This window comes from Urocitellus parryii, unplaced genomic scaffold, assembly GCF_045843805.1.
Source record: "Urocitellus parryii isolate mUroPar1 unplaced genomic scaffold, mUroPar1.hap1 Scaffold_37, whole genome shotgun sequence".
In the NCBI taxonomy this organism is placed as follows: domain Eukaryota; kingdom Metazoa; phylum Chordata; class Mammalia; order Rodentia; family Sciuridae; genus Urocitellus; species Urocitellus parryii.
The window spans coordinates 11012501-11021225 of record NW_027553327.1 but is presented as its reverse complement, the minus strand read 5'-3'; positions in this window follow the sequence as shown (position 1 = coordinate 11021225).

Below are 8725 nucleotides of genomic sequence, written 5' to 3'. Positions count from 1 at the left end.
AAGGAAGATGAATTGATAGTTACTGACAAACAGTGGGGACAATCTGTGAACCAAGATTGCCTGGATTTTAATGACTTCAAAGAAAGAATAGAAAAGGGCAAATTATGCCTGGATTTCTTTTGGTGAATCAGAAGAAAATTTTAGGATTATCTTCTTTGACAAAAATCCAATGCATTTGGACATTGGAAAACACGGAAGAGGCAATAGTGTCTTAAGCATTCTTTAATTTGAATGCTCAAATAACCAAAAAAAGCTTCAATAATCAAAATATTCTAGAAATATTCAAACTCTCAGAAAGTGTAATCAATCTAATAAAAACATGGCTATTGGAAAACTACCTCTTAAACTTTACCTCTTAAATTTGAACCATTGGGGTCCCAAATTTGATTTTTCACTTGGTTCTTTTAATCTTGGAATGTATCTTGTCTCAGAACTAGAATAAGTTTCAGGTTAGTCCTCAAGACTTGAGGTTTTACCTAAGTTATCCCTGAGTAAACAAATCCCAACTACAACTTACACCTTTGTTTTAGGGGACACTCAGTCTGCTGTGCTTCTCCAGAAGACAGGAACACATTTTTCAATAATATTTGTGCTTCTTATAAGAATTTTACCCACTCCACCTGTACCTATGGCTTTTGAGAGCTCAGAAAGGGGCCAAGGGAAAGAGCTCATTAACACATGGAATAAGACATATGCCCAAGTCCAGCAAAGGAAAAAGATGTGTGTATCACAATAATCACCCATAAGGGGTATACATCTGCCAGGCTTCCCCAAGTTGGAAATGCCTGAGCTTTACATTCAAAGTAAAACACTGAAAGGTTAAAAACTTCTAAAAATATGAATAACCTCAGATTATTTATGTAATGTAAACAATTAATGAAAGAAAGAGTTTCTAAGAATTATAACCAAGATCCCAAACTCTGATTCTTTATGCCAAAAATCACTTTCATACTTGTCATGGCAGCCTGATCTATATCTAGACCTATGTAGGAGAGACTACAGTTTAACTCAAGAATTTCATTACTTTACATATCAATACTACATTATCTTAGTGTAAACTTTGTGTTTCTTATATTCTTTCATGAATTACATACATATATAAGATAAATATTGACATTCTTATTTTGTTCAAGAACTTGAGAAGATTCAGGATGTTTTAACTAGACAAAATGATAACAAAGTTTTTAAAAAGATGTAATTCTTGTTAATACAAAATTAAATGGGTGCCCTTTGAAATGAACATCAAGTAAGCATTTTTCAGTTAAAATCTTATTATCTTTTCTTTGAGGAGGTACAAATAATGCAGGGATAGTTTCTATATTGTTTTCTTTCTAGCTGAGTACTTCACTAGTGGACCTATACATTAATTGGATTAAGTGAAGTTATGCTAGAGTAATCAATACTTTCCAATTGTGGTGGCTTTTTATAGGTTTATATTTTGGTCATTTTATGTACCCCCTATGGACCATGTGCAGATCTGTTTTCTGTCATTCCTTCCCTGATAAAAATCCTATGGGAAAGCCTCTGTGTAGAATATTGCTGGTAGATGGCAGAGAAGAGAGGCCCCATGTGTCTTGCTCAAGCCAAGACATTACATGTGTCATTTCCTTTCATAACTCATAGACCGTATCAGTCACATGACCACTCAACCATAAGATAAAGGAGAAAGTACAATCATCTATATGAAAACAGGGAGCCTTTCCTTGACCTCCTATATCCTGAGGCTTTTCCCACCAGGGATTGAGACACTAAAAGGGAATTCTATTTTTCACTTTCTATGAAAGAAAAACAAATCCCTAGCTGTGTTGAAGACACCAATTTGTCCTTAATACCTTTTAAAGACTAATAGTGTTCTTTAAGGAAGTCGTACTATGTTTGTAAACTAGATATTGAGGGTTTGGGGGGAAAACCCTAAGAAATTTTGATTCAGAATATTTAAAAGTGATATTTCCATATAAAAATTTCTAAGTTGTCGAGAGAAGGCTCAAAAACACACAAAAAATGAGGGCTGAGGATGTAGCTCAAGTGATAGTGTACTTGCATGGGGCACTGGGTTCGATCCTCAGCACTACATAAAAAAAATGAAATAAAGATATTGTGTCCACCTAAAATTAAGAAATAATTATTTAAAAGAACACAAAAAATGAACAAAGTACTTAAGTGTTTAGAAAATAAATCACATTTATGAATTAATTAATATATATTTTCTCAAAAGTGCCATAAAATAGCATGAAAATATAATAGCCTGAAGAAAACCCAAAATGATAATAATAATAGTAATATTAAATGGGCTGGGGTTGTAACTCAGTGGTAGAGCACTTGCCTAACAAGTGTGAGGCATTGGGTTTGATCCTTAGCACCACATAAAAATAAATAAATAAAAGGTATTGTAGCCATCTACAACTACGAAAAAGAAAAATAGTAGCAATAACAATGATAAAACTGAATAAAGTAGTCAGAGGAACTGGAGACCTCTAAGTGCTATGGTACAAAACTCACACAATGCAGTGGTCAATTATTTTTCCCTTTTCTGTGCATACTTTTAATATGGGTTATTTTTTCAGGATTTTTTGTATTCTTGAGAGCTGCTTTAAATCCTTTCTAAGACAATTCTTAATGAACAGGTGGTGCTGACTTCCAGAAAACAAAGTATCTAGACAATGCATTCAGACAAAGTCTTCTCAGGGACTTGCCTTTTGCAGAGTCTGTGGGGCACCTTCACAATGGTGAGATGGTGATGTTCTTTGTGCCAGTTGTCACAAATTCCCTTGGTCTCACATCAGCAGAGTTGGTTCAAGAGTCATAAGCTACCCGCTCCAAATCCCAGAGTGAGTGGCACATGGGCCAGCTCTTGGCTCATCAGCGCAGGGCTTTTTCTAGCACATCTGTCCAAGATCACATTCAGTCCCACCCTCACTTATTTCTCTAGGAACCTTCTTTGGGCCTCACCCAGGAAGTGAGGGAATGAGAAGACTGTTGGAAATGGGAGTTCTCAGGGGATCATATTCTGAGAAGCTTTAAAGAACTGGGACCAATAGATACAAATTACATGGAGGTGGGTTCCTGCTCAGCCAAACACTGTGATTCATCTAAAAATGCAATGAGCATTGTGTTCCTAGGATAATCCAATCCAGAGTTAACAACCATCTGTCAGAATTGACAGTAGAAGGTTCTGTGCAAGGGTGGTCTCAAGGATCTGAAAAGTTGCATACTGTTCTCTAGTCTTTATAGGGGGATATTCTTTCTTTCTTTCTTTGAGCAGAAACATGGGCTTGCTCAGTATAAGCTCAGTTCCCATGGCCACTTAACCAGCATTTTAAAACCCAAGGCTAACTTCTCCTAATTGAGACGATATTCAGAGAAAAGAAGCTGGAGAGGTGAGAAAAGGGACTGGCAGTTAATATGCAGCATGATGGTTAACTGAAAGCATATTAGACCAAAGCTATGTGAAGCATTGATAGCTCCTAATAAGCAGGACTGTACACCTAGAAGATGAGATGGGCCACTGGCAGAAAGGGGGGTGCAGGGCAGGTGCCTGGGCAGGAAGACCACCTCAGGTTCTGCCCTCTGTTTCCTGGCCATCCTGTGCATCCACCCTGGTTAACCTGAAGGTGGTATAGGAATAGGAGTTTGTAGAGTAAGGTCAAGTACCTGATATCCAACTGCCCCCAACCAAATCAAGAACTATCACAGCAGGCAGTCTCTCCATTTTCCCCACTGAAGATTGTCACCTCCTCTCTGAAGTGGATGCTCAAAAGTATTTCTTGAATGAATGGATGAATGTATGGCCATACCTGGTCTTAATTCTAGAACCCAGAGTTCCATGGGAGTTTTTTTCTTTTGCTTGACATATTTCTGATTTGGGATTGGGTTGTGCTGACAGGGCAGCAAAACGGCAAAGATTCATCAACAACACTTTTTCTTAGGGGCATTTGTTTCATCTGATCTTTGTCCCCATAGGAGTGATCACCTGTGCAATAAGGGTTGCATGGGCTGCACAGGACAAGCTGGAGGTCACTTCTTTGTGGATGAGTTTGACAACCTGTACAAATCCAACCCCAGGATCATCCAGAACATTTGTACAGAGTTCAATGCAAAGCAGCAGAACTGAATTCAGAGCAGCAAAGCATAGCAAATGCTGCCTTACTGACTGGCTCTTTGGACCATCCCTGTGCTTTCTGGGGAACCCACAGGGTGGGCGAGTCTTGGGGAGGACTTGGGCAAACAAGATGCATTTCTATTCTTTGCTATTGCAGTTCTCATATGTCAAAATTTGGCACTGGAAATATGATCATCGACTTATAGATTGAATCAAAATGATAAGTCATTTTTAGGGTGCTGAGGATTTACATTTTGACATTTGTTTTCAAAATCCATGTTCAAAAGAGAGTGCAGCACTTATAATAGGCTTAAATGGAGCTTTTGTGAGAATTTTTAATTTTTATTTCTCATTAAACTCTGTAACCCTCAACAAGTTTCATTTTGTCATGACAGTGTAGGAGTTGCTTAATTAAATGTTTAAAAGAATCACGTGCACTCTTTCTCACTGTGTCACATGTCATGAGGTGGGAGTTCTGTGATGTGGGCCACTCTCCACTCTTTCAGCCCAAGATAACAACATACCCACTGGTACGGAGAACGTGGTAGGGTCCCTGTTGTTTGTATTGTCTGAATCTCTGAATGCCTGCATCACACTGCTTTTGGAACACTGGCCCTTAAGGAACAGGTAGATCTTGCTTGAAAGTGATGCTACCCAAATCCTGATTCTCAGGTTCCATCTTAATACCAGTGAAATCTGAGTCTCTAGGAAGAACTGGAATCCAAAACAAGTATTGGCATGTTTTAAGAGCTCCCCAGTGATGCTTAGAGGTTGCTAGGATTGAGAACCACTGCACTACCTCAGAGGGATCAGTGTTACAGTCATTTCCTACAAGTTTCCATGCCTCTTGTCCTAAGGGATCCATCTAGTTTAGCATTTGTCCTGGATTTTTCAATGATAGCTAGGTTTCTTATTTATTTAATTAATTATTTATTTGTACCAGGGATTAAACCCAGGGGCACTCAACCATTGAGCAATATCCCCAGCCCTATTTTGTATTTTATTTACAGACAGAGTCACTGAATTGCTTAGTGCCTCAATTTTGCTGAGGCTGGCTTTGAACTCAAGATCCTCCTGCCTCAGCCTCTGGAGCTGCTGGTTATTATAGGCATGCGCCATCACAGAAGGCTGAGAGCTAGATGTTATTATTGATGTTTTTGCATTACAATAAGCTGGGAGAAATCTGGTTCAACTTTCCTTTTTACTTCCATGTTCTGCTAAGAACATATCTGTCAAGATGTGAGATACATGTATAATGGGGAGACATTCAAAAGAATCCTAAAAAGGGCTCACTCAGTGTCTGGGTATATGTGATGTCTAAAACTCCACTAGACTTGATTTTTCTCAGGAATTAGGGCCTTTGGAAAAAAAAAACAACCTTTTTTTGTTGTTTGTTTGTTTTTTGCTAAGGTTCAATGTTTGCTTGGGGTATTGGAGACTGAACCCAGGGATCTTTTACCAATAAGTCACATCCCTAGCCCTTTTTATTTTTAAATCACTTAGTTTCCAAAGTTTAAATCACTTAGCTTAAATCACTTAATTGCCAAAGCTGTCCTGGAACTTGGTGATCCTCCTTCCTCAGCCTCCCGAGTCACTGGGATTACAGGTAGGTGTGTGCCACCATGCCTACAAGTGTCAAAGTTTTGCAATAAGGCTCTGCTAAAAATTTCTGGCCAAAATGACAAGGTCCAGATATTTCTTGTTTTCTTGGGCCTTTTAATTCTTTTGAACAGCACCTTCATGAGATAACTTTCCCGGCAGCCGCCTCAAGGGCCTGTGTAGGTTTAAAGAAATCTTCTTGTGTCCAAGGATGTTTTAGCCTCAAGGAAGAATTTCCAAAGAACAATGTTTTCTAGTCAAAATACTAAACGAAGAGCTCCCCTTAGATTACAGTATATAAATATATTAAACAGGAAATACAACTGAAAGCATGATATCAATTGCTTTGGGAAAAGGTATTTATTCAACCAATGCCTTTGAGGAATTCATAGCCTGGCAGGAAACCACATGAAGAATTAAAGTCATATCATTGTCATGGGCTTATACACCAAATGCATGACAGGCAACTGCAATCGACCTCATAAGAAATAAAATTGTAGTTTTGAAGTAAGTATTTGCCACAGGTTGGGCACTGTTCTAAGGGTTCACACGTGCTAACTCACCCCAATGATTTGCTGAGAAACTCTTCTTATTCACATTAATCTAGGCTGCTAGTTGGCTTTTCTCTAGCACATAAGCATTGACTTTATCCCTCTGTCTTAAAGATAGTTACATCACATGGTGACATCAAAATTCACCTTCAAAATTACCTAGAGGACTAATTAAAACACAAATTGGGCTCCACCCTCAGAGTTTCTGATTTAGTAGATCTGGAGGGGGCAGGAGAATCTGCATTTTTAGCAAGTACCTATGTGATGTTCTAATCTGAGACCACATTTGAAGAGCCACTGACTTACATCATCTGTGATACAGGTAGAAGGCCAAAATACAGCAAGTAGGCCACTCAAAAGCAAGGACCCAGAACCACAACTCTTTACTCCATGAAAGTATGGATTGTTACATAAGCCCACAAGCTGACAGACAAGTATATATACTGGCATTTTGAATCTCTTCCAAATTTCTTATTAATGGCTGTGTTTTTAGGAATCTCCTGATAAGTAAATAAAAACTGCCAACATATTTCAGTTCAATCACATGTTTGAGAATACCTATTACCCACTACAGCCCAAAGTGTTATAAATAAGAATTTAAGAAAGACAAAATCAAGTTCCTACTCATAACACATTCGAATCTAGTTAGGGTACATGACCAGTCCACAAGAAAAGCTAAGATAAGATAGTTCAGTCTTCTAATAAATGATAATTCAAATGATACAGTCAAATATTCATATTCATTCAACTCACAATATTAATCAAGCACCTACTCTGTACTAGGCACAGTTACTGGATTAAAAGACTAACAATAGAAATAAAACAGTATTCACAGTCCAGTAGATGTAACATGTCATATACACCATGAGTACAAATAACATATGGTAGATGTACTTACAATAGAAACAGTTACAGGCAAAAGCAGTGAATGTAAAAACAAACACAAATAAAATACAATGGGATATCTATTTAAATTTTGAGACAAATATAGAATTGTTGCTCTTTTCAAAAATTTTTGACCTGGTATTTATTCTGTAACTAGCATAAAAAAATTCCTGTACTATTTACATTTATTTGTCTATCATTCCTTTTCAAAAAAGATTTGGAAGTTTTTAGATGACCTATTACCTCTGAAATGCTATAGGAAAGAGTGGTGCATTCTTTCACAAAGCCATCTCCAAATGTCTGATAACAAATACTGGTTTTTCCATACAGAAAACCCTCAACTACCCAAACCACTAAATTAATTATATCCACATCATTGCCTTATTTCAGTATATAAGTAACCACCCAGCAGTAGGTTTCTACATTCTCATAAAGGTTCACTTGGGTTCCCAACCAATCAGTTACCACAGCACATTTTACTCTCTTAAATATTAAATCTTTACAAATGTTCCTGATGTTTGCTCAAGGGACTAGAAAGTTCACTGAAAAAAACATGAAACCAGATGCATATGATATGCATATCTACACACACACAGATACAGGCACACAAAGAAGTATGAGAAAAGAAGATATCGATCAAGGGAAGTATTCTACAAACATATTCAGTATATCAGACTATGACACTCATGGTTACCCATGCAGAAGATACTTTGTGAAGGCAATGGAGAGGCTAAGGCCTAATTCAAAGACTAAAAATACTTGAGTTTAGCCTAATGTTTTTAATTTACATCTCAAAGTTCAAAGGCAATTACTAAAAAGTGTTATTTTTTTGGTATAGTTCGAGAAGGGGAATAGCTGGGTCAAAAGGTGGTTCCATTCTCAGCTTTCCAAGGAATCTCCATACTGCCCTCCAAATTGACTGCACCAATTTGCAGTCCCACAAGCAATGTACAAGTGTACCTAAGAGCATACTACAGGGACACAGCTATATCAATGTTCATAGCGGCACAATTCACAATAGATAGATTGTGGAACCAACCTTGATGCCCTTCAACAGATGAATGGATAAAAAAAATGTGGCATTTATACACAATGGAATATTACTCAGCACTAAAAAATAACAAAATCATGGCATTTGCAGGAAAATGGATGGCATTAGAGCAGATTATGCTAAGCAAAGTTAGACAATCCCTAAAAAACAAATGCTGAATGTCTTCTCTGATTTAAGGGAGGTGACTCAAAACAGTGTAGGGAGGAAGAGCATGAGAAGAAGATTACCATGAAACAAGGAAAAGAGGTAAAGAGGTGGGAGGGAATGGGAGGGAGAAGGGGAATTTCACGGAAGATGGAAGGAGACCCTCATGGTTACACAAAATACATATACGAAGGTGTGAAGGGGAAGGGAAGAAAAAAGAGAGAAATAAGTGTCACAGTAGAATGGGTAGAGAGAGGTGATGGGAGGGGAGGAGCAGGGAGGGGGTGGATAGGAAGGGCAGCAAAATACAACTGACACTAGGATTGCTGTATGTATACACATGGATGTATAACCAATGTGCTTCTGCAGTTTGTACACGTGGAAAAATGAGAATCC